We start from the raw sequence: 27,991 nt of genomic DNA on the forward strand, positions 1-27,991 counted from the left end.
ACATCCTCACAGCATGATGCTGCCACCACGCTTCACCGTAGGGATGATGTCAGGTATCCTCCAGACGTGACACTTGGCATTCAGGCCAAATAGTTCATTCTTCATTTCATCCGACCAGATAATCTTGTTTCTTATGGTCTGAGAGTTTTTAGGTGCCTTTTGGCAAACTCCAAGAGGGCTGTCATGTACCTTTTACTGAGGAGTGGCTTCCGTCTGGCCACTCTACCATAAAGGCCTGATTGGTGGAGTGTTGCAGAGATGGTTGTCCTACTGGAAGGTTCTCCCATCTTCACAGAGGAACTCAAGAGGTCTGTCATAGTGATCATCGGGTTCTTGGTTACCTCCCTGACCAAGGCCCTTCTCACCCGATTGCTCAGTTTGGCCGGGCTGCCAGCTCTAGAAAGAGTCTTGGTGTCACATCTGCTCCTGCCACACCCTCTAGTGCTCATCCAGTGTCTCCTTGACCTGCCGCCACTCCTCCAGTGCTCTCTTCCTCTTCCTCTCCCTCTGTGTGTGTGTGTGTGTGTGTGTGTGTGTGTGTGATTGTGTGTGTGTGTGTGATTGTGTGTGTGATTGTGTGTGTGTGTGTGTGTGCGTGTGTGTGTGTGATTGTGTGGGCGGAGACAGGTGTGCTGGAGTCAGAGCAGATCCCCACCAGTTGCAACCTGTTCTCTAATCAAGACCTCTACAAATACTCAGTCCTGCCACTTCCACACTGCCAGATCGTAATCTCTGCCCAGTCAGCCAATGTTTCTAGCCGTCTGTTCCTGTTCTCGTGTTGCACCTGTTTTCCCTTGCCTGACGTAGTCCCCCCCCCCCCACACCGCTACAGTTCTGCCCGCTCTGACTCTGGTCTGTCTCCAGTCCGACTTCTTGTCAGCCTGCTACTCTGTCCTGGATTCCCCACTCTACGCTCCCTTGGATTCCCCTCCAGACCTGTTTACCCTGTCCCCACACCTCTCACTCCAGCCTCAGCCTCCGCACCTGATTTCCAGCAACCCGCCCGAGCTTCCCCTGACCTGCACTCAATCTTCCCAGTGTTTCAATAAATACCTTGGTTACCTCATCCCAGTCTCCTCGTTTGAGTCTGCTCTTGGGTTCATCTGTTCTGCTCCACGTGACACTTGGTGGTTTCAAACTACTTCCATTGAAGAATGATGGAGGCCACTGTGTTCTTGGGGACCTTCAATGATGCAGATATTTTTCAGTACCCTTCCCCAGATCTGTGCCTCGACACAATCATGTCTCTGAGCTCTACGGACAGTTTCTTCGACCTCATGGCTTGGTTTTTCCTCTGACATGCACTGTCAACTGTGGGACCTTATATAGACAGATGTGTGCCTTTCCAAATCATGTCCAATCAATTCAATTTACCACAGGTGGACGCCAATCAAGTTGTAGAAACATCTCAAGGATGATCAATGGAAACAGGATGCACCTGAGCTCAATTTTGAGTCTCATAGCAAAGGGTCTGAATAAATAAGGTATTTCTGTTTTTTATTCTTTCTAAATTGTCATTATGGGCTATTGTGTGTAGATTGCTGATAATTTTAATTTATTTACTCTATTTTAGATTAAGGCTGTAATGTAACAAAATGTGGAAAAAGTCAAGGGGTCTGAATACTTTCCGAAGGCACTGTACATGTCAACAATAGATAGCAGCATCAATAACAACAATAGTTACAAATTAACCTAAACAAGTAGCATAGCTATTAAGTAATACATCATACAGAATTCTTAGTCCCAGTTGCAGCAAGCCCTTTCCTCTTGAACCCTGCCCAGACCAATGGTTGCCAACTAAATATAAACATCAACAATAACAACGGTTACAATTCAACGCAAATGACTTGTTCTGTAATGAAGAGCTGTGAAGAGCACTGGGTTGCCACAGCTATTAAGCAGTGATCAAGTACACGTCAGAACTTGTCCGCTAGAGTGATCCATTCATACCTCTTAGAGCTCTTAAAGAGAGAATTAATGGAGGGGTTGGTTATGACGTTGGAAAGCGTAGAGCAGCGGAATAATAGTCGCTATATTCCCCTGTTAGCACTAACTGTTAAGGTTCTATTGTCAAACCAACGATGCTTCAAATGCTAAACAACATAACGGTCTGTATTGGTTGATCTCAGGACAGATAAATATTATGCTATTACACACTATAAATGACAACAGCTGAACAATTAGCATATATCACGTTATAGCAATCTCCATTTTGTCTGTGCAATCTTGCTACATGAATGTTCTATTAACATTGATATTTGTTTGTGTTAATGTTGCATGTCACTCTCTGTAGTACTGTTTATTGCCTCAGTAAAACATACAGTTGAAGTCGGAAGTTTACATACACTCAGGTTGGAATCATTAAAACTAGTTTTTCAACCACTTCACACCTTTTTTGTTAACAAACTATTGTATTGGCAAGTTGGTTAGGACAATACTTTGTGCATGAAACAAGTAATTTTTCCAACAATTGTTTACATATAAATGATTTAACTTATAATTCACTGTATCACAGAAGTTTACATACACTAAGTTGACTGTGTATGAAAATGATGTCATGGCTTTAGATGTTTCTGATAGGCTAATTGACAGAATTTGAGTCAATTGGAGGTGTACCTGTGGATGTATTTCAAGGCCTACCTTCAAACTCACTGCCTCGTTGCTTGACATCATGGGGAAAAAATTAGACAAGACCTCAGAAAAAATAGACCTCCACAAATCTCCTTCATCCTTGGGAGCAATTTCCAAATGCCTGCAGGAAACAGGTACAAAAGTATCTATTTCCACAGTAAAACGAGTCCTATATCGACATAACCTGAAAGGCCACTCAGCAAGGAAGACGCCACTGCTCCAAAACCACCTTATAAAAGCAACTGCACATGGGGACAAAGATCGTACTTTTTGGAGAAAGGTCCTCTGGTCTGATGAAACAAAAATAGAATTGTTTGGCGATAATGACCATCGTTATGTTTGGAGGAAAAAGGAGGAGGCTTGCAAGCCGAAGCACGTGGGTGGCATCATCATATTGTGTGGGTGGCATCATCATATTGTGGGGGTGCTTTGCTTCAGGAGGGACTGGTGCACTTCACAAAATAGATAGCATCATGAGGTAAGATAATTATGTGGATATATTGAAGCAACATCTCAAGACATCAGTCAGGAAGTTAAAGCTTGGTCGCAAATGTGTTTTCCAAATGGACAATGACCAATGTTGTGGCAAAATGGCTTAAAGACAACAAAGTCGAGGGATTGGAGTGGCCATCACAAAGCCCTGACCTCAACCCCATAGAACATTTGTGGGCAGAACTGAAAAAGTGAGTGCGAGCAAGGAGGCCTACAAACCTGACTCAGTTACATCAAAATTCACCTAACTTATTGTGGGAAGCTTGTGTAAGGCTATTCGAAACGTTTGACCTAAGTTAAACAATTTAAAGGCAATGCTACCAAGCCAAACATAATGATTCACATTTTGAGTAGGCTATACCAGCCTCTCTTTTCAGTCAGTTAACATGTTACTGGACTGGTCCATAGCTTTGGCAGCTTCTCCTGGTTCCACACCTCCACAGTGTTTCTCAGTTCTTAGTTTGGGCTGTAGTGTCTGTTCTCTGCTGGTGATGAGTCATCAATGTTCTCTCAGTAGGACTGGTTGACAGACGCTGTCTCATTCCACATCCCTCCGTCCTCCAGAACTGGGTCAGAATGCCTGGGTTTTCACTTCTCCTCGCCTCTCCCCTCTCTGTGTTTGTCTGAATCTCTTCTGTCATAATTCCCCATGTCTCTCTCCTTCTTTCCTTCTCTCATTCCTTACCTATTCATGTCGCCGCTCCTTTTCATGAATACTGTATCTCTCTTTCTTCACTGTTGGCCACTTTTCCTCGGGTTCAGAGTTCCCTTCACATACAATAGCAGTAGTGGCATTTTGACATGTCAGATTTTTGGTAGCCTATAGGGCAGTTTCTATTTATTTATATATATATATATATATCATTTTTTTTTACATTATTTGCATTATGAAATAATAATAATTTAAATGATTAGAGCTTTTTAATGGAAATTCCAAATCCCAAAATATTGCCACTGTCCACTGTCTCTGTCATTTCCACATAGAAAAATAGCTAATTACTATTAAATAATACAATATTTTAGTTGTACATATTACTTAGTTTTATTTTATTACTTTATCATTTTTCATTCCTTAAAGTCATCATCTCATCTCTGCTCAGGCAGTTTCAGCCGGCCAGCCAGCCAGCCAGCCATCCAACCGTCTGACATTATATCTGTTCTCCCCATACAGTACTGTCTTTAGTCATCCTATTTAGCTAGACTAGCCTGCCTACAGCAAGTATGCTGCAGAGCTGTATGACTAAATCATACTTTTACAAACTCTCTATCCCTTTCTCTCTTAATTGTGTTGTGTAGGCTACATTCCTCTCTCATGCAGCATTGTATGCAGTCTGTGTTTGTATCGTCTGTGTGTATCTAACCTAATGTGGCAGGCGTAAAAGTACATCCATCTGTGTCCGAGCCGGGAAAGAACAGGAACAAGGGATTATGGTTATTGTAGTTTCTTTGCTGAACAAGGTTGAATATTTGCTTAATGAAAACTGCAACTCCCTTCAGCCCAGCGTCCCATAGACAAGCATTTCACTACACTCCCATTAACATCTGCTAACCATGTGTATGTGACCAATAAAATTTGATTTTTCTGAGTTCATTACTAAATTTCTCTCATGAATGATTTGATTTCTCTCGAGAGAAACGGTGCATAGGGCTTACAAAAAAAAAAAAACTAAATGGAATTCAAGTAATTGAAATAACATCAGTCAATAAATTATTTAATAACCAGATTTTTTAAAACTTTGGTTAATCGCTCAGCATTAATAGGAGAGAGTCTGTGTTTTTGTATGTGTGTGTGTGCTCTAGCGTGTGTGTGTGTGTGTGTGTGTGTGCTTGCATGTGTCCGTGCGATGGAGTTAGCAGTCCACCTGTCATTGAACCTTGACGGCTCAGAGTCAGTGCTGTTCCCATTCTCCCTCCGTGCTGCCTCCTTCAGCCCGGTCACAATCACAACATGACATAACCACTTAGTCACGCAGCACAGAACAGTAGAGCTGCTTATAAAATATAGTACTGTTCTTTTTATTTTATGGCATCTGTGGAACAGGATATTTAAGCCCATGTGTGGGTGGAGACGTTGCAGAGGTATGAGACGAGAGGGAGGAAATGAGGGAGGGAGTGAGAGACAGAGAGAGAGAAAATAGGAATAAAGAGGAAGGGGCCACTTCCTCAAAGCCACATGACCCACCTCCTCTTTCAAAACAAGCTTTTTAACAGAATAATGAACTCCATAGAGCACAAAGGTACTATCCAGTTGGATCAGATCTGCTAGAGATGTTTTATGTTGGGTGGTGGTGTGGTTTTACGTGAGCGAGGGGGATTGGGATAGGAAGAGAGAGAGAGACACTTTATACTGTATATGTATATGTGAGAAATGAAAGCATTTGCACATGCACACACGAGCGGCTCAGTTTGTGTGTGCACACATGAATATGTGTGGCAGAGGATGAGGGCAATGGGTAGCCTAGCTGTACTGTAAAACAATCCCTTTATACACTCCGCTGCCCAGTCTATTAATAATTAGAGCCCAACAATAAATAGAGCTCTAGAGCTTGCAATGCCTCACCTGTCACCTAACTTCCAGTAAAAGGTCAAAGGTGACGGGACAGCTGTGGTTTGTCCCACACAGGAAATGGCCTACTTTATCAGGACACTGTATTTTGATGTCACACCAGCAGCCGGCCAGCCAGAACTCTTGACTGTAACGGAAAATGGCACCCTATTCCCTATATAGTTAATTACTTTTGATCAGAGCCCTATGTACACTGGTCAAAAGTAGTGTACTACATAGGGAATAGTGGGTAATTTGGGATGCAGACAATTAGGCTATTCCCCTTTGGGTGACCACATCCTTGTTATGCTGTTTAAATAACAATCCACTAACAATAGCACAAGAGAAACTGAGGGGGATTTCTGCATTACAAGTCTGTTGTGGTGTTAGCTAACATTTAACATTTGTACTGGATCACATATGTTATATATGTGGTCCTGTATGGCTCAGTTGGTAGAGCATGGGGCTTTCAGTGCCAGGGTCGTGGATTTGATTCCTGGGTCCACCCACACATACAATGTATGCACGCATGACTGTATATCACTTTGGATAAAAGTGTCTGCTAAATGGCATATGTTAGGCCTATTAGTATATTATATAGCAAGTTCCGTTAGTTAATGAAGGATATGTTAGGCACTAATATCAACAAAGCAAGCTGAGCAACCTAGTTATACTGTGGAGTAGAGAGTTGCATTTCTGCATTTTATCATGCTGCGGGGGAGGACCGGGCAGTCAGACAGACAATATTGGGATGAAAATATTTGTAATACTCCAGATTATTTTGAACAGTTGTGTTTCTGTTTTGTATATGTGTCACGTTCTGACCTTAGTTCCTTTGTTTTGTCTTTTGTTTTAGTATGGTCAGGGCGTGAGTTGGGTGGGTTGTCTATGTTATCTGTGCTTGGCCTGGTATGGTTCTCAATCAGAGGTAGCTGTCGATCATTGTCCCTGATTGAGAACCATATTTAGGTAGCCTGTTTTCGATTGTGTTTTGTGGGTGGTTATTTTCAGTCTTTGTGTGTCTGCACCAGGCAGAACTGTTTCGGTTGTTGCTTTGTTTTTTGTTATTCAGTGTTCAGTTTTTTTCATTAAATAAGATGAACACTTACCACGCTGTGCTTTGGTCCTCACCTTCTTCCCAAGACAGCTGTGACAATATGTTATCTATTGTATTAAAAACAAATCTTTGTTACAATATTAACAAACTCTAATAGCATAATTCTACTTCAGTTTCAGTAGTCTAGCTCTCTTCTCTTGTTTTGGGCATTGCGAGATCCAATGTGCTTGTGTGGTCTCGATTAAATAGCCTGTAGGCAATATGCATGGGCTTAGAAGCATGCATTCCAAGCAGTCTTTCCATGGAAATTAACTTCCTGTATATGTATGATAGGCTGTAGTTTAGGATCCGACAGTGACTGGACATAATATTTATGTATGCCTGTATATTGTCCCGCTACATTATTATTTCGAATGGTTGTCTTTCAGTTTTGTCGGCAACTCGTTTGTATTTAAAGCACCTCTGTCGCAATATTCACAAACCCTAATAGCCTAGTTCGTGCTGATTTACTTTCAGTAGCCTACCTTTCTGCTATTTTGTTGGGTGTGCATTCAGGATGTCTTTAACGCCGATTTTGTGCATTTATCAAAATCCTATCAGGGAGCCTGATTTCATATGTGTCCTGTAAACAAGTTTATTAGGGAAATATTTATTCTTGTAAACGTTTAAACCAAACTATTATATTCATTTGACTATTCACAATAATCATATTATTGTGTGCATGTTGTGCTGGCCATGTTGCCATTGTTCGGTTTGTAACACCAACCACACTACATGATAAAGGCAAACAAATTCTGAACTCTGACAAACGTTTATGACCCCTAACAGGCTGACTACACCACTCGCGTCCTGTGCGCGAGCAGTGCAAAATAAATGTAGAAATCTATATTATTCAATTATTTCACCCACACTGCTTGGACGTGCCAACTAGCATCTGCGTTGCCAAGGGCTAAAATAGAAGTCAGTTCTATATATCTGACGCAGATCGCACTGCAAGTCCTGCCTCTCCCATCTCCTCATGGGTTTATAGAAGCAGGTACCCACGTACCATCTCCTCATTGGTTATACCCACGTGGGTGACTGAATGACGAACGAGGTCAGTGGCGGTAATGCACCTAATTTATGAAAGTTGCCAATCTCAATCTGAAGTCAAGAGAAGAAAAGCCTAGAAGGAGGAGAGATGACTAGAAACAATTTAGTTGACAGTTTTATGTGTGGATGAATTGTCGGATTAGAGGACCTTGTGCATTTCTGGTAAAATAACAACTCAATGTTTCTATCCCAGGACAAATTAGCTAGCAACATCAAGCTAGCTAAATAGGACAAATTGGCTAGCAAGTGCAAGCTAGCTAGCTAAATTGCCATAAGTGTTTAATGCTTTTTGACCTGTCCCCAAATTAATGTAATTGGTTCAGAGTTTGTTTTGATATTTTAACCTGTGTGTAGTGATTGCGTTTGGTGTGGGGGGGGGGGGGGGGGAATACATTTATACACGATGGGGCACATGCGCGCAGCCGGTTTGAGTTCCGTGTAAGAATTGGTCCATGACCTGGACATTTTGTCGGGGACTGAAAAATTGTGACATAAGACTAAAATCGTACAGTGTGCATTGGCCTTGAACAAGGCAGTTAACCCACTGTTCCTAGGCCGTCAATGAAAATAAGAATTTGCTCTTAAATTACTTGCCTAGTTAAATAAAGATAAAATAAAGTGTGTGGGAGAGATTGGTGCGGTTTGGTTTGGTTTCCTTTCTTTCTCCCCCCTGCAGCCTGTTGGAAGGAATGATCCCTCTTTAATGTGCAGAAAGCCAGAGAGCACGTGCTGCTAATATGAACCATTATCTTGGGCTGACACACACACTCTGACTCAACTTTATCTTAACTCTATTAGCCTGGCACTGCAGCATCCCTCCAGTTGGTAGCTATCAGAACTGTTTTCAAATAGTATTTGAAATTATTGAACATACTTTAGCTGGGTTTGATTGAGCTTTTCTGTTGCAATGGATCCAATAGAAAAGTCCCAAAATGGCTAACCCTGCCCTGGCACTACATGTACAGTATGTTAAAGAAAACGCTAAAGTATTTTAAATGCATCAAATAGTATTTGAACCCAGGTGCTCAGCGCTACGAACACCCCCCACACCCCTCTGCTTTGATCTCCATAAGACTAGTAAAAGGAAGATGCTCCAAATGATTTGTAGTTTGTGTGTGCGTCTGTGTGTTCAGAAACTGGGTGGGGGTCAGGGGAGCTTATGCCTCCTTTGATTCCAATAAGGATTTCCTTGTACTCTTAGACTGAATAATGCAATTACATTACATGGCATCTTGTGACAAGGAAATGTTCTCGTATAGAGGGTTTAACTCTCTGGGGTTTAGTGAAAACATCTACCCCTATGATGGCTACATTGAAGTCACCATTGAGTTTGCAGCTGAAGTGGTGAGTGTCCAGAAGCCTTTAAACACACTTGCCATAGTGTGCCCGGAGCCCCCATCACACGATGACTCTTGCATACTCTTGGGAACATACTCTCTGTGCTGGGGAAGCTGTGTGAGAAGTTAGACTGTGCAACACAAGAGAGTGTGCCTCATCAGAGCTCCAACGACCTAAAGGCCTCACCTCTGTGAGGCCCTTGACTTTGCCTCCTCTGGATGAAGCAGAGATCGAAGTTTGTAAGGAATTTACCCAGGCAGCAAGACCTCACACTGTCCTGGTCGAGCCCTTTGGGAAGAGTGCAATGGCTAGTCAAGTAATAGTGACCAGTGGCATCCATACTGTGCCTTCCCAGGGAAGCAGCTGCGTCACTTTAAAAAAAAGAGGTTATGCAGCCTGTAAATTGTGGGAACTGCATTCTGTTGAAAGCGTGCCCCACATTTACAAAGTCACAGACCCTCCTACTCCCTTCATCATGACCTGTTTGACTTTGGTGACTCTCCTATACCATCTACATTTATACATTTTAGTTGTTTAGCCTCTTAGTGTGGCGATCCCGCTAGCAGGATCAAATTCGACAAAAATCTGATGAAATCAGAGTGCGCCAAATTCAAAATACAAAATCGGAATATTAAACATTCATGAAAATACAAGTGTCATACAGGATTCTTTAGCTTAGAATCTTGGTAATCGAACTGCGTTGTCAGATTTCAAAAAGGCTTTACAGCGAAAGCATAGCATTCGATTGTCTGAGGACAGTGCATCACATTAGCATATTTTACAAACCAGCACAGAATTCACGAAATAACAAATAGCGATGAAATAAATCACTTACTTTTGAAGATCTTCCTCTGATTGCAATCCTAAGGGTCCCAGCTACACAATGAATGGTCGTTTTGTTGGATAAAGTCCTTCTTTATATCCCAAAAACGCAGTTTAGTTGGCACCATTGAGTTCAATAATCCAGTCCTTCAACATGTATTCAAAGGATTCCAAAAAGTTACCAGCAAAGTTCGTCCAAACAAGTCAAACAATGTTTTTTTATTAATCCTCAGGTTATCTAATATCTAAATAAACGATAATATTTCAGACAGAGATTACTATGTTCAATAGCAAAGGAAATGAACAAAGAGCGCGCCCACGTTTACACACGCAAAAATACTACTTTTGCCCTAGAGCTCAACTTGGAAAGACTACAAATACTTATTAATTAAAAAAACAAGCCTAAAACCTTTTATAAAGGCTGTTGACATCTACTGGAAGCCATAAGAACTGCAATCCGGGAGGAGGAAATTAGATCTTTCAATAGCATTGCATTGGAAGTCATTCAGAGCTCCAAATGTTTTACTCACAGACATTATTTTAACAGTTTTAGAAACTTAAGAGTGTTTTCTATGCAATTCTACCAATTATATGCAAATCCTAGCTTCTGGGCCTGAGTAACAGGCAGTTTACTTTGGGCAGGTCAGACAGGTGTACATTCAGGAAACTAGCCTTACTCGCAGAGGTTAACAGACACTCTTACATGAGCAATTAGGTTAAATGCCTTGCTCAAGGGCACATCAACATATTTCCCCCTAGTCAGCTTAGGGATTCAAACCAGTGACATTTTGGTTTCTGGTCCAACACCCTTAAAGTGGCAAGTAGCCTAGAGGTTATCTGATTGTAAAGAGCACCTGAGAAGATGACAGTCTTGCAGAATCGCTCCTGCAGATGTAGAGGATGTCCAAAAACACCTTTGATATCTGCTGGAGGCAGGAATCATCTATGACTCTCATAGCCCCTATGAATCCCCCATAGCCGTGGTGAGGAAGAAGAGTGGCCAAATTGGATTATGCTATTGACTATTGCACCCTGAACAGACGGATCATCCCCGACCAGTACACTGTCCCCAGAATAGATTATGTGTTGGACTGCTTATCTGGAAGCAAATAGTTTTCAGTGTTGGACCTCCGAAGTGGCTATAATCAAATCCCCATGAGCAAGGCGGACAAAGAAAAAACAGCATTCATCAGTTTAATAGGATGCCACAAGGAGTTCCTGGAGCCCCGGCAACATTCCAGCGCTGCATGGAAAAGGCAGTGCGCGACATGAATCTTCAGGAGGTGCTTGTATACCTCGATGACCTGCGGGAGGACCCGTGAAGAGCACGAGGAGAGGCTGGAGTCCTGTAGGTTGAAGCTCTCGGTGGACGAGTGCAAGTTCTGCAAGACATCTGTGGAATACCTTGGCACATCATGTTTGACAAAGGCATTGCAACTGACCCCTCCACATGGACTTGTTTAACTTCACTAGAGTAGGGGGCAGGTAGGGGGCAGCATTTAGAATTTTGGATGAAAAGCGTGATTTTCCATCGAAAGCATATCCACCATACAAAGACTTAGCACCCAGTTCATGATCTCTGTGACTTCCTCTACATGTGGCCAGTCTTTAAGCATTGTTTCAGGCTTTCACTCTGAAAAATGAGGGAGATACAGCACTTTCAATCAGTGGCCAGTGGAAATTTCCATTCATCAGCCATGTGCCCTGATCGTGAACGCGCCTTTCTTGTTTCTCCTTTCCTATTGACAAAGCTTTTGTCCGGTTGAAATATTATTGATTATTTATGACAAAAATAACCGGAGGATTGACTTTAAATATCGTTTGGCATGTTTCTACTAACTTTTATTGTACTTTTTAAAAACTTTTTGTCCTGGAATTAGTGCACGCACCTTCTGACAATACGTGCATACAGAGGGACATTATCGAACAAAACGAACATGTATTGTCTAACAGGGAGACCTGGGAGTGCCACCAGATGAAGATCATCAAAGGTAAGTGATTAATTTTAATGCTATTTCTGACTTTTTGACACCTCTCCTTGTTTGGAAAATGGCTGTATGGCTTTCTGTGGCTAGGATCTAACCTAAGATAATCGCAAAGTGTGCATTCGCTGTAAAGCATTTTTGCAATCTGACTCAGCGGTTGCATTAACCTCTAGTGACACCCCAGCCCGTAAACGGGACCGTTGTCATCATCTGACACTAATTAGCATGACGCAACAGACATAAATATTCCTAGGAAATATTCCTATTCATGAAAATCACAAGTGAAATATATTGAGACACAGCGTAGCGTTTTGTTAATCACCCTGTCATCTCAGATTTTCAAAATATGCTTTACAGCCAAAGCTAGACAAGCATTTGTGTAAGTTTATCGATAGCCTAGCATAGCATTTTGTCCAGCTAGAAGCAGGTAACTTGGTCATGGAAATCAGAAAAGCAATCAAATTAAATAATTGACCTTTGATGAGCTTCGGATGTTTTCACTCACGAGACTCCCAGTTAGATAGCAAATGTTCCTTTTTTCCAAAAATATTATTTTTGTAGGCGAAATAGCTCCGTTTGTTCTTCACGTTTGGCTGAGAAATCGCCCGGAAATTGCAGTCACGAAAACGGCAAAAAATATTCCAAATTAGCTCCATAATATCGACAGAAACATGGCAAACATTGTTTATAATCAATCCTCAAGGTGTTTTTCAAATATCTATTTGATAATATATCAACCGGGAATGGTGGCTTCTTAGTAGGAGAGAGAGAAACAATGGCCGCATTTGTCCTTTACGCACCAAACACTATGAGAGACTTCAGCTGACTACTGACGCAATGTTGACGTTCAGGCTCATTTTTCAAAATAAAAGCCTGAAACTATGTATTGTGACACTAGACACATTAGGGAAGCTATAGAAAAAGTAATCTGGTTGAAAGCCCATTCACTGCTTCATAGGGACGCATAGGAACACAGAGCCTTCTAAATAAGAGTCCCTTCCTGTTTGGATTTTTCTCAGGTTTTCGCCTGCAACATCAGTTCTGTTATACTCACAGACAATATTTTTACAGTTTGAAAATACTGCCCCCTAGTCACAAAAGGTTATCTTGTTATGGCACCCCTCCCATTCATCTGAAAAAAAAATATTATTTAAAAATATATAACTTTCACACATTAACTGTTATGGTGAGTGAATGAGGACCCAAAAGCGAACTAACTTAAACAGAGCTTCTTTAATAACCAAACATAGGTAGGCTCAGATAGACCGGCAGATTCCGACAGGACAGGACAAGATTACAGCAAACATGACGATAGTCTGGCTCAGGCATGAAACACAACAAACAAGAATCCGACAAGGACAGGAACAAAAACAGAGAGAGATATAGGGACCTAATCAGAGGGAAAAAGGGAACAGGTGGGAAACGGGGTGAATGGGTAGTTAGAGGAGACAAGGAACAGCTGGGGGAAAGCGGGGGAGAAAAGGTAACCTAACAACGACCAGCAGAGGGAGACAGGGTGAAGGGAAAGGACAGAGACAAGACACAACATGACAGTACATGACAGTACCCCCCCACTCACCGAGCGCCTCCTGGCGCACTCGAGGAGGAAACCTGGCGGCAACGGAGGAAATCCTCGATCAGCGCACGGTCCAGCACGTCCCGAGAGGGAACCCAACTCCTCTCCTCAGGACCGTACCCCTCCCAATCTACGAGGTACTGGTGACCACGGCCCCGAGGACGCATGTCCAAAATTCTACGGACCCTGTAGATGGGTGCGCCCTCGACAAGGATGGGGGGGGGGGGGGGGAAGACGAGCGGGGGCGCGAAGGACGGGCTTGATGCAGGAGACATGGAAGACCGGGTGGACGCGACAAAGGTATCGCGGAAGAAGAAGTCGAACTGCGACAGGATTAATGACCCGAGAAATACGGAACGGACCAATGAACCGCGGGGTCAACTTGCGAGAAGCCGTCTTAAGGGGAAGGTTCTGAGTGGAGAGCCAAACTCTCTGACCGCGACAATATCTAGGACTCTTAGTTCTACGCTTATTAGCAGCCCTCACAGTCTGCGTCCTATAACGGCAAAGTGCAGACCTGACCCTCTTCCAGGTGCGCTCGCAACGTTGGACAAAAGCCTGAGCGGAGGGGACGCTGGACTCGGCGAACTGAGATGAGAACAGCGGAGGCTGGTACCCGAGGCTACTCTGAAAAGGAGATAGCCCGGTCGCAGACGAAGGAAGCGAGTTGTGGGCGTATTCTGCCCAGGGGAGCTGTTCTGACCAAGACGCAGGGTTACGAAAAGAAAGACTGCGTAAGATGCGACCAATAGTCTGATTGGCCCGTTCTGCTTGACCGTTAGACTGGGGGTGAAAGCCGGAAGAGAGACTGACGGAAGCCCCAATCAAACGGCAAAACTCCCTCCAAAATTGAGACGTGAATTGCGGACCTCTGTCCGAAACGACGTCTGACGGAAGGCCATGAATTCTGAAAACATTCTCGATGATGATTTGTGCCGTCTCTTTAGCAGAAGGAAGCTTAGCAAGGGGAATGAAATGAGCCGCCTTAGAGAACCTATCGACAACCGTAAGAATAACAGTCTTCCCCGCTGACGAAGGCAGTCCGGTGACAAAATCTAAGGCGATGTGAGACCACGGTCGAGAGGGAATAGGAAGCGGCCTGAGACGGCCGGCAGGAGGAGAGTTACCGGACTTAGTCTGCGCGCAGACCGAACAAGCAGCCACGAAACGACGCGTGTCATGCTCCCGGGTGGGCCACCAAAAACGCTGGCGAATGGAAGCAAGCGTACCCCGAACGCCAGGGTGGCCGGCTAACTTGGCAGAGTGAGCCCACTGAAGAACGGCCAGACGAGTAGGAACGGGAACGAAAAGAAGGTTCCTAGGACAAGCGCGCGGCGACGGAGTGTGAGTGAGCGCTTGTTTTACCTGCCTCTCAATTCCCCAGACAGTCAACCCGACAACACGCCCCTCAGGGAGAATCCCCTCGGGGTCAGTGGAGGCTACTGAAGAACTGAAGAGACGAGACAAAGCATCAGGCTTGGTGTTCTTAGAGCCCGGACGATAAGAAATCACGAACTCGAAACGAGCGAAAAACAGCGCCCAACGCGCCTGACGCGCATTAAGTCGTTTGGCAGAACGGATGTACTCAAGGTTCCTATGGTCAGTCCAAACGACAAAAGGAACGGTCGCCCCCTCCAACCACTGTCGCCATTCGCCTAGGGCTAACCGGATGGCGAGCAGTTCGTGGTTACCCACATCATAGTTACGTTCCGACGGCGACAGGCGATGAGAAAAATACGCGCATGGGTGGACCTTGTCGTCAGAGAGGGAGCGCTGAGAAAGGATGGCTCCCACGCCCACCTCTGACGCGTCAACCTCGACAACGAACTGTCTAGAGACGTCAGGTGTAACAAGGATAGGAGCGGATGTAAAACGATTCTTGAGGAGATCAAAAGCTCCCAGGGCGGAAACGGACCACTTAAAGCACGTCTTGACAGAAGTAAGGGCTGTGAGAGGAGCTGCCACCTGACCGAAATTACGGATGAAACGACGATAGAAGTTCGCGAAGCCGAGAAAGCGCTGCAGCTCGACGCGTGACTTAGGGACGGGCCAATCAATGACAGCTTGGACCTTAGCGGGATCCATCTTAATGCCTTCAGCGGAAATAACAGAACCGAGAAATGTGACGGAGGAGGCATGAAAAGTGCACTTCTCAGCCTTCACAAAAAGACAATTCTCTAAAAGGCGCTGGAGGACACGTCGAACGTGCTGAACATGAATCTGGAGTGACGGTGAAAAAATCAGGATATCGTCAAGGTAAACGAAAACAAAGATGTTCAGCATGTCTCTCAGGACATCATTGACTAATGCCTGAAAGACAGCTGGAGCGTTAGCGAGGCCGAAAGGAAGAACCCGGTATTCAAAGTGCCCTAACGGAGTGTTAAACGCCGTCTTCCACTCGTCCCCCTCCCTGATGCGCACGAGATGGTAAGCGTTACGAAGGTCCAACTTAGTGAAAAACCTGGCTCCCTGCAGGATCTCGAAGGCTGAAGACATAAGAGGAAGCGGATAACGATTCTTCACTGTTATGTCATTCAGCCCTCGATAATCTATGCAGGGGCGCAGAGACCCGTCCTTCTTCTTGACAAAAAAAACCCCCGCTCCGGCGGGAGAGGAGGAGGGGACTATGGTACCGGCGTCAAGAGCTACAGACAAATAATCTTCGAGAGCCTTACGTTCGGGAGCCGACAGAGAGTATAGTCTACCCCGGGGGGGGGGGGGTGGTTCCCGGAAGGAGATCAATACTACAATCATACGACCGGTGTGGAGGAAGAGAGGTGGCCCTGGACCGACTGAACACCGTGCGCAGATCGTGATATTCCTCCGGCACCCCTGTCAAATCACCAGGCTCCTCCTGTGAAGAAGAGACAGAGGAAACAGGAGGGATAGCAGACATTAAACATTTCACATGACAAGAGACGTTCCAGGAGAGGATAGAATTACTAGACCAATTAATGGAAGGATTATGACAAACTAGCCAGGGATGGCCCAAAACAACAGGTGTAAAAGGTGAACGAAAAATTAAAAAAGAAATGGTTTCACTATGATTACCAGAAACAGTGAGGGTTAAAGGTAGCGTCTCACGCTGAATCCTGGGGAGAGGACTACCATCCAGGGCGAACAAGGCCGTGGGCTCCTTTAACTGTCTGAGAGGAATGTCATGTTCCCGAGCCCAGGTCTCGTCCATAAAACAGCCCTCCGCCCCAGAGTCTATTAAGGCACTGCAGGAAGCTGACGAACCGGTCCAGCGTAGATGGACCGACAAGGTAGTGCAGGATCTTGAAGGAGAGACAGGAGTAGTAGCGCTCACCAGTAGCCCTCCGCTTACTGACGAGCTCTGGCCTTTTACTGGACATGAAGTGACAAAATGACCAGCGGAACCGCAATAGAGACAGAGGCGGTTGGTGATTCTCCGTTCCCTCTCCTTAGTCGAGATGCGGATACCTCCCAGCTGCATGGGCTCAGCACCCGAGCCGGCAGAGGAAGATGGTAGTGATGCGGAGAGGGAGGCGACGGAGAGCGCAAGCTCCTTTCCACGAGCTCGGTGACGAAGATCAACCCGTCGCTCAATGCGAATAGCGAGTTCAATCAAGGAATCCACGCTGGAAGGAACCTCCCGGGAGAGAATCTCATCCTTTACCTCTGCGCGGAATCCCTCCAGAAGACGAGCGAGCAAGGCCGGCTCGTTCCAGCCACTGGAGACAGCAAGAGTGCGAAACTCAATAGAGTAGTCTGTTATGGATCGATTGCCTTGACATAGGGAAGACAGGGCCCTGGAAGCCTCCTCCCCAAAAACAGATCGATCAAAAACCCGTATCATCTCCTCCTTAAAGTCTTGATACTGGTTAGTACACTCAGACCTTGCCTCCCAGATTGCCGTGCCCCACTCACGAGCCCGTCCAATAAGGAGAGATATGACGTAGGCGACACGAGCAGTGCTCCTGGAGTAAGTGTTGGGCTGGAGAGAAAACACAATATCACACTGGGTGAGGAACGAGCGGCATTCAGTGGGCTCCCCAGAGTAACACGGCGGGTTATTGATTCTGGGCTCCGGAGATTCGAAAGCCCTGGAAGTGGCCGGTGGATCGAGGCGGAGATGGTGAACCTGTTCTGTGAGGTTGGAGACTTGGGTGGCCAGGGTCTCAACGGCATGTCGAGCAGCAGACACTTCCTGCTCGTGTCTGCCTAGCATCGCTCCCTGGATCCCGACGGCTGAGTGGAGAGGATCCGAAGTCGCTGGGTCCATTCTTGGTCGGATTCTTCTGTTATGGTGAGTGAATGAGGACCCAAAAGCGAACTAACTTAAACAGAGCTTCTTTAATAACCAAACATAGGTAGGCTCAGATAGACCGGCAGATTCCGACAGGACAGGACAAGGTTACAGCAAACATGACGATAGTCTGGCTCAGGCATGAAACACAACAAACAAGAATCCGACAAGGACAGGAACAAAAACAGAGAGAGATATAGGGACCTAATCAGAGGGAAAAAGGGAACAGGTGGGAAACGGGGTGAATGGGTAGTTAGAGGAGACAAGGAACAGCTGGGGGAAAGCGGGGGAGAAAAGGTAACCTAACAACGACCAGCAGAGGGAGACAGGGTGAAGGGAAAGGACAGAGACAAGACACAACATGACAGTACATGACATTAACAAGTCCAATACAGCAAATGAAAGATAGACATCTTGTTAATCTACCCATCGTGTCTGATTTTAAAAATGTTTTAGAGCGAAAACACAGCATATATTTATGTTAGATGACCACCAAATTCAAAAACACACACAGCCATTTTTCACAGTCACAAAAGCAGAAATATAGATAAAATGAATCACCAACCGTTGATTATCTCCATCAGATGACACTCATAGGACATCATGTTATACATGTATTGTGTGTTTTGTTCGATAATGCGCATATATATATATATATATATATATATATATATATATATATATATATATATATATATACAGTATATATATAAAACTCTCAGTTTACATTGGTGCGTTACGTGCAGTAATGTTTTGATTCCAAAACATCCGGTGATTTTGCAGAAATACTCACAACACACATTGATAAAAGATGCAAGTGTTATTCACAGAGTTAAAGATAAACGTATCCTCTATGCAACCGCTGTGTCATATTTCAAAAAAACTTTACGGAAAAAGAATAATCTGAGAATGGCGCTCAGAACCCAAAGAAATAGCCGCCATTTTGGCGTCAACAGAAGCTACAAAAAAATCTAAATCTTCACTTACCTTTGAATATCTTCATCAGAAGGCAGTTCCAGGAATCCCAGTTCGACAATAAATGACTGATTTGATCCAAAAAGCCCATCATTTAGCCACTTGTTGTTAGCTTGTTCAGCCCAGCATTCAATCCACGACTGCGTGGCCACGCACGCCTCCAACTCAATCATCAAGTTTGCAGACGACACAACAGTGGTAGGCTTGATTACCAACAACGACGAGACGGCCTACAGGGAGGAGGTGAGGGCCCTCGGAGTGTGGTGTCAGGAAAATAACCTCACACTCAACGTCAACAAAACTAAGGAGATGATTGTGGACTTCAGGAAACAGCAGAGGGAACACCCCCCTATCCACATCGATGGAACAGTAGTGGAGAGGGTAGCAAGTTTTAAGTTCCTCTGCGTACACATCACAGACAAACTGAATTGGTCCACTCACACAGACAGCATCGTGAAGAAGGCGCATCAGCGCCTCTTCAACCTCAGGAGGCTGAAGAAATTCGGTTTGTCACCAAAAGCACTCACAAACTTCTACAGATGCACAAAATTACCTGGTACGGCAACTGCTCCGCCCACAACCGTAAGGCTCTCCAGAGGGTAGTGAGGTCTGCACAACGCATCACCGGGGGCAAACTACCTGCCCTCCAGGACACCTACACCACCCGATGTTACAGGAAGGCCATAAAGATCATCAAGGACATCAACCACCCGAGCCACTGCCTGTTCACCCCGCTATCATCCAGAAGGCGAGGTCAGTACAGGTGCATCAAAGCTGGGACCGAGAGACTGAAAAACAGCTTCTATCTCAAGGCCATCAGACTGTTAAACAGCCACCACTAACATTGAGTGGCTGCTGCCAACACACTGACACTGACACTGACACTGACTCAACTCCAGCCACTTTAATAATGGGAATTGATGGGAAATGATGTAAATATATCACTAGCCACTTTAAACAATGCTACCTTATATAATGTTACTTTCCCTACATTATTCATCTCATGTGTATACGTATATACTGTACTCTATATCCTCGACTGTATCCTTATGTAATACATGTATCACTAGCCACTTTAACTATGCCACTTTGTTTACATACTCACCTCATGTATATACTGTACTCGATACCATCTACTGTATCCTGCCTATGCTGCTCTGTACCATCACTCATTCATATATCCTTATGTACATATTCTTTATCCCCTTACACTGTGTATAAGACAGTAGTTTTGGAATTGTTAGTTAGATTACTTGTTGGTTATTACTGCATTGTCGGAACTAGAAGCACAAGCATTTCGCTACACTCGCATTAACATCTGCTAACCATGTGTATGTGACAAATAAAATTTGATTTGATTTGATCCTCAAAAAGCACAAGCAATTCCTCCAGACAAAAATTCAAAAAGTTCTGTTACAGGTCGTAGAAACAAGTCAAATGATGCATGCAATCCATATTTAGGATGTTTTAAACATTAATCAGCAATAAGGTTCAAACCGGAGAATTTAATTGTCTGAAGAAACGCATTGGAACGCAAGAACACTCTCTCGTGACTGTGCGCAAAGGCTTTCTGCCAGACCACCCACTCAAAGAGCTATTATGAGCCCCTCCTTTATAGTAGAATCATACAACCAGAATCTAAAGACGGTGACATCTTGTGGAAGCCCTAGGAAGTGCATGCTCATCCATATCTAAGATGGACATCAAATGGCACTGTTTTCAAAATTGAGTTCTCACTTCCTGTTTGGATTTCTTCTCAGGTTTTTGTCTGCCACATGAGTTATGTTATACTCCCAGACAGAATTCAAACAGTTTTAGAAACTTCAGAGTGTTTTCTATCCACCAGTATTAATAATATGCATATATTCCAATCTGGGAAAGAGAAGGAGGCAGTTTACTCTGGGTACGCCTTTCATCCAAAAGTGAAAATGCTGCCCCCTAGCCCCAACAGGATTTATCAAACAAAACATACATGTATTGTTTAACATGAAGTCCTATGAGTGCCATCTGATGAAGATCATCAAATGTTAGTGATTAATTTGATCTTTATTTCTGCTTTTTGTGACTAGGTACTGACCTAACATAATTGTTTGGTATGCTTTCGCAGTAAAGCCTATTTGAAATCGGACACTGTGGTTGGATTTAAAATACGTTTATCTTTAAAATGGTGTATAATACTTGTATGTTTGAGGAATTTTAATTATGGGATATCTGTTGTTTTGAATTTGGCGCCCTGCAATTTCACTGGCTGTTGTCGAGGTGGGACTCTGGTACCAGAGAGGTTAACCAACCTCAAGACCCTTCAGTTTTTCCTGGGGATCTGTGGCTATTACAGACGGTTTGTTGAAGGCTACTCCTACATTGTGCTTTCTCTTCACGAGCTAACAAAAGGCTGCACTCCAAAGAGAAAGCACAGTTGACCAGTCAAACACCCTCCCAGAGTTACCACCTACTTCAAGGACTGTGAGAAGTTTGAAGATCGCTGGATTCACAGTGTGAAGAGGCCTTCTGAAACATCCTGAACACACTCACAGCCTCTCCTGTGTTGGCCTTTGCAGATCCAAGCTGCAGATTTACGGCAGCTTAATTGGCCTGAGAGCAGTGCTCAATCAATAATATGAAGCGGAGACCTGTAGCCTTTCCCAGCAGGAGTTTGTCACACAGTGAGAAGAAATACCCTGTACACAAACTCGCATTAAAGTGGGCTGTGGCAGACAAATTACACTACTATCTGTACGGGGTGCAGTTCCTTGTCTGCACCGACAACAACCTTCATACCTACATCCAGACCACTGCCAAGATGGATGCTACAGGACAGAGATGGATGGAGGCTTTGGCAAAGTATGATTTCAAGCTCCAGAACCGTCCCGGTCATGTCAACATTGATGCAGATGAACTGTCCAGATGACCTCACCCCAGCAGCAATCAAGAAGACGACTGGATTGAATGGAACCTTTTCACAGTTGCACAACTGAATGCATTAAACCGAAATGTGTTTTCCACATTTAACCCAGAGGTGCGAGGGGGGGGGGGGGGGCTGCCTTAACCTTTTCACACGTACCAGCAAACGGGTATGACCATTCTACAGTGGTCCCTGCAGCGTATGCTCAAACCGGTGCGATTAGAACTCTTATTTAAAACGTCCAGTTTCAATTGACGCAACAATCAGCATTTGAGCTGGCCACACTGTCTTTTTACAGAAACATTTTGCACAAAGTAATGTTCAGAATGTGACCAGTTTATTTTTGGATGCAATGTTCAGACATTCACAGAACTAGCGACAGCATAACACAATCATCCAAACTGGAAAATGTAGGCTACATTTGTCCTAGCGCTAACTGAGGAAATATTGACGTAACACAAGCTGTCATATTTTTATAACTCTCAGCTGACAGAAACTAAAATATGAATTAGCAATTACTATTTATAATTAATCACATCATGGGTGAGCTCACCATTGATCGCAATAATTGAGTGAAACACTTTCTAGAAATCGAAAGTAATCCGACAATGGGTAGTTTGTGCACGCCGACATATTTTTTACCCCGCATCAACCAAAGATAATAAGAGGAGACTAGATGAGTTTGGTCTGTTTATAGTATGCATGTTGAAGGGGGTGTGTCCTCTACGATAATTCACTTCCCTTCATTCACTTCCAGAAGTTTACCCGAACATCTTTGGTCTGACAGACACCCAGAATGCATTGTATAATGTCAACAACATGGCACCACACATAGCAAATAGCTTAGCATTAGCTAATTATAATCAGTACAAACTAAAAAAAGTATTTTACACACCATTACAATCTATGCAATCCTCGGAATGCATTATTTGTCACCAGAACTTGAAAATATGTGAATAAAAGTGTAAATACATTGTGCTCCGTACATACATACATACAGTTGAAGTCGGAAGTTTACATACACCTTAGCCAAATACATTTAAACTCAGTTTTTCACAATTCCTGACATTTAATCCCAGTAAAGATTCCCTGTCTTAGGTCAGTTATGATCACCACTTTATTTTAAGAATGTGAAATGTCAGAACAATAGTAGAGTGATTTTATTTAAGCTTTTATTTCTTTCATCACATTTCCAGTGGGTCAGAAGTTGACATACAATCAATTCATATTTGGTATCAGAGCCTTTAAATTGTTTAACTTGGGTCAAACGTTTCGGGTAGCCTTCCACAAGCTTCCCACAATAAGTTGGGTGAATTTTGACCGATTCCTTTTGACAGAGCGGGTATAACTGAATCAGGTTGTAGGCCTACATGCTCGCACATGCTTTTTCCGTTCTGCCCACACATCTTCTATGGGATTGAGGTCGGGGCTTTGTGATGGCCACTCCAATTCCTTGACTTTGCTGTCCTTAAGCCATTTCTCCACAACTTTGGAAGTATGTTGGGGTCATTGTCCATTTGGAAGACCCATTTGTGACCAAGCTTTAACTTCCTGACTGATGTCTTGAGATGTTGCTTCATGATGCCATCTATTTTGTAAAGTGCACCAGTCCCTCCTGCAGCCCCACAACATGATGCTGCCACTCCCGTGCTTCAAGGTTGGGATGGTGATATTCGGCTTGCAAGCCTCCCACTTTTTCCTTCACACATAACAATGGTTATTATGGCCAAACAGTTCCATTTTTCTTTTATCAGACCAGAGGACCTTTCTCCAAAAAGTACGATCTTTGTCCCCATGTGCAGTTGCAAACCGTAGTCTATCTTTTTTTTGGTGGTTTTGGAGCAGTGGTTTCTTCCTTGCTGAGAAGCCTTTCAGGTTATGTAGATATAGGACTCGGTTTACTGTGGATGTAGATAAAGCCTTTTTCCTCCAGCATCTTCACAAGGTAATTTGCTGTTGTTCTGGGATTGATATGCACTTTTCGCACCAAAGTACGTTCATCTCTAGGAGACAGAATGCGTCTCCTTCCTGAGCGGTATGATGGCTGCGTGGTCCCATGGTGTTTATACTTGCATACTATTGTTTGTACAAATGAGCGTGGTACCTTCAGGCGTTTGGAAATTGCTCCCAAGGATGAACCAGACTTGTGGAGGTCTACAATTTTTATCTGAGATCTTGGCTGATTTCGTTTGATTTTCCCATGATGTCAAGCAAAGAGGGACTGAGTTTGAAGGTATGCCTTGAAATACATCCATAGATACACCTCTAATTGACTCAAATGATGTCAATTAGCCTATCAGAAGCTTCTAAAGCCATGACATCATTTTCTGGAATTTTCCAAGCTGTTTAAAAGGCACAGTCAACTTAGTGTTTGTAAAACTCTGACCCGCTGGAATTGTAATATAGTGAATTATGATTGAAATAATCTGTCTGTCAACAATTGTTGGAAAAATTACTTTTGGCATGCACAAAGTAGATGTCCTACCCGACTTGCCAAATCTATCGTTAGTTAACAAGAAATTTGTGGTGTGGTTGAAAAACGATTTTCAATGACTCCAACCTAAGTGTATGTAAACGTCTGACTTCAAATTTACATAAACTCAGCAAAAAAGAGAAACATGCCTTTTTCATGACCCTGTCTTTCAAAGATAATTTGTCAAAATCTTCATTGTAAAGGGTTTAAACGCTGTTTCCCATGCCTGTTCAATGAACCATAAACAATTAATGAACATGCACCTGTGGAACGGTAATTAAGACACAATCAGCTTACGGAGATGGACAGAGGCAATTAAAGTCACATTTATGAAAACTTAGGACACTAAAGAGGCCGTTTTACTGACTCTGAAAAACACCAAAAGAAAGATGCCCAAAGTCCCTGCTCATCTGTGTGAACGCGCCTTAGGAATGCTGCAAGGAGGCATGAGGACTACAGATGTGACCAGGGCAATAAATTACAATGTCCGTACTGTGAGACGCCTAAGACAGCGCTACAGGGAGACAGGACAGACAACTGATCGTCCTCACAGTGGCAGACCACGTTTAAGAACACCTGCACAGGATCAGTACATCCGAACATCACACCTGCAGGACAGGTACAGGATGGCAACAACAACAACTGCCAGGAATGAACAATCCCTCCATCAGTGTTCAGACTGACCGCAATACGCTGAGAGATGCTGGATTGAGGGCAAGTAGGCCTGTTGTAAGGCAGGTCCTCACCAGACATCACCGGCAACAATGTAACCTATGGGCACAAACCCACCGTCGCTGGACCAGACAGGACTTGCGGAAGACACTAACCACTAGATCAGCAGCTTTAGTGAACATCACCACTGTGCCTCGCCTAGTTTTGGTGTGTCTAGACTTACCTTCTCTGGAGAATGACACAAGGAACATCCTCGTAGTGACAGTTCACTTCACTTGCTACGCCCAAGCTTATGTCACCAAAGTCCAGAAAGCCAGCACTATGTCCAGGGTGCTATGGGAGAAGTTATTTATCCATTATGGCAGGTCCACAGCTGGTCCTCAGCTGGCTGGAGTGAATAAGTCAAGTACATCGCCATACCATCCTCAAGGGAACCCACAGTCAGAGAGATTAATTCGCACATTGCTCAATGATCTTGGAACTTTTTGATCCAAACAAAAATCCACATGGAGTCAACAGTTGGGGAACCTTATCCATGCCTACAACTGCACCCAAACAACTCTACTGGATTCTCCCCTTACTACCTGATGTTCGGGAGGGAGGCTACACTGCCCATTGAGCTGTGACCAAGACTACCTGAAGTACAACTCCTAGTTAAGGGAACAGCTAAAGGAAGCCTATCAACTAGCCTCAACAACAGCTTTGAACATGTCCTTGTACAGAACTTGGGAGTCCCAGAAAAGCAAAAATAGCCAACAGGCGGAAACCCGAACCTCATGTGATAGCGCAAAGGCTGCCTGGACTGCCCATGTATCAAGTATAGCCAGAGAGAGGAGGACCTACAAGGAAGCTACACTGAGACCACGTACTTCCCATTGGCCAGCTGACTGGTGAAGATGACAGTTTCTGCACCGGCATCTGATGAAGATGAGGAGACAGTTCTGGACCTCACTATAGGAGAGGACAAATTGAGCGAACGGAGGAGGAAATGGGATTTTCTGAACCTCCAGTGTTGGATTTTGTGAACACAGTTGTCCCTGGAGCAAGTGCCAGTACACAAGCTCCTTTCTCGGAGCAAGTTGAATGTGAATAAGTTCCTGAAATGGCAGCATAAGCTGAAGTGACCTCGGAAGGACAATTCAATGGCCCTAGTGTGCAACCGTCTCTAGCTCCATGCCCTAGCTCTAAAGAGTTCAGAAATCCTGCTAGCCCTTGGCCCTAGTTCAGATGAGTTTTTAGTCACTGTTCCCTTAGAGAAGAGACAGACTAAGCCAGTGGTTAGACTCACTTATGACCAGCTAGGAATACTTCAATACACTTAGCTGTCAGTCATACACTGAGGAGTCTCAGTCTTTTTCACATTTCACCTCATTATGGAGTGTTTCTGAGTTTTTTTGGTTTGAGGGTGTTGTTTGTATATGCCTGTTTTTTTTTGCTGTTGCATGGTGTTAAGAGAGCTTCTAGCTCAATGTGTGTTGTGTCTAATTCATTGTGATGCCTAATATTATATGATATGTATAACATGCCGGGACATCAAGTTTTCCTATTGAAGGGTGAATGTAACCCCCTGTAAAGACTTGGCTTATTTTATTATGTGTGGCAATGCTAATGTCCATGTTATGGAACTGCCGTCGTCCCCGTACAGAACTGTCCAGGTCTACGTATGTCAAGAACAGTACCTTCAGAAAGTATTCATCCCTATCCCCATTCATTCCAGATTTGCTACAGCCTGAATTCAAAATGGATAAAAAATAAAATAAAAAAATAGAGCATTTTTACACAATACGCCATAATGACAAAGTGAAAACACGTTTTAGAAATTTTCACACATTTATTTGAAAATGAAAAAATATATTTTGTGACGTGACTAACATCAGATTGATCAGAAATACAGTGTAGACATTGTTAATGTTGTAAATGACTATTGTAACTGGAAATGGCTGATTTTTTTAATGGAACATCTACATAGGCGTTCCAATGGCATGCTGTGTTAGCTAATCCACGTTTGACCATGGTTTGTTTTCACTTGGCCTATTTAGCATAGCTCTGTTCTGCACTGTTCTATAACTCAGATGTGATTTTGTCAATGCAATAAAAACATTTAAAAAGCAGTGTTTATTATATTACTTTGTAATATTGTTTTATTGCCATATCCTAATATTGTGTTCTAATTACTAATAATTTGTCTTTATTCTGTACTTTCAGAAACCACACACACACAAACAGTATTTGCCAATATCATAATGGGAACTGGAGCTGGATGTCTTTGGAGCTGAAGACTGAGGCCAGCTTTTGTATGCTGGAGTACACTCTTAACAGTTTTACTGGATGAAACCACAGCAAGAAAACACATTGGCCAATATGTAATAGTCGTCTATTTTTTGCAGCATTGGTGGTGGTTGGTTGAACAAACATAGGTTTTGTTCTCCAGTATTCTCTTAGGGAGTGCTTCTTTACTATTCCCATGAGGACTGTCACCGGAAAGGTATACATTTCACTAATTGTGGTCGTCACCCATTTAGCGAGTTTCCCCCTCACTCCTGGCTCTCTCTTGTCCTGTAGCTCCAAGGCATAGCGATTGGTCTCGTCTACTATGTCTCCCACCAGCTCCTCTGTCAGAAACAACTTGAAGCACTCTGCCTCAGATGGAAATGGCAAGAGGCTTTGCACTCCAGACTGGGACTCATCGAAGCAAACAGCAGGGCCAGGAGGGGTGAAATGGCTGGCGGCCTTCCAGCTACCACAGACCTCCTGTACTTCATCCACTGTCGGTCTGCCTCCATCACCACCAGCATCTTCAAAGGGACCTGGGACTTCATCAGTGGACAAGAGGTCCTCAGATTCAGGGTTCTCAATGGCTACAAGGTTAGGGGGCAGCTCCTCACTGTCACTATCACTGTCAGAATCTGATTCTTGACTTTCATACTCATTGTCAGAATTTAAAATAATCTCCAGAATTTCCGCATCCATGAGTTGTCTCCTTTTGAAAGACATTGCTAATGCTACAGCTTAGCTCATTAGCTACATACATAAACCACAACACTGAATGGCTCAGAGTGGGAGTGATAGGATACATGACTGATTGCCGGCATGCTCTACTTGTATCAATAAACCACCATCAGAAAACATTTTGCGTGGTAATTATTTATATATTTACTGTT

General features: G+C 43.8%; 2 long non-coding RNA genes across 3 annotated transcripts in view; both read left to right on the top strand.

The window, feature by feature from the left end:
• LOC149985555 (uncharacterized) overlaps window positions 1-27,991 on the top strand; it is a 512,847-nt gene that overhangs the window by 72,565 nt on the left and 412,291 nt on the right. The window lies entirely within an intron of this gene.
• LOC149985556 (uncharacterized) lies at window positions 672-27,956 on the top strand. The gene is made up of 2 exons (XR_016495645.1): window positions 672-1,484; window positions 27,036-27,956. It is a non-coding gene; the product is annotated as an uncharacterized LOC149985556 (long non-coding RNA).

Source organism: Oncorhynchus mykiss, chromosome 1 (genome assembly GCF_057628025.1).
Source record: "Oncorhynchus mykiss isolate SJ-2025 chromosome 1, ASM5762802v1, whole genome shotgun sequence".
Lineage (NCBI taxonomy): Eukaryota > Metazoa > Chordata > Actinopteri > Salmoniformes > Salmonidae > Oncorhynchus > Oncorhynchus mykiss.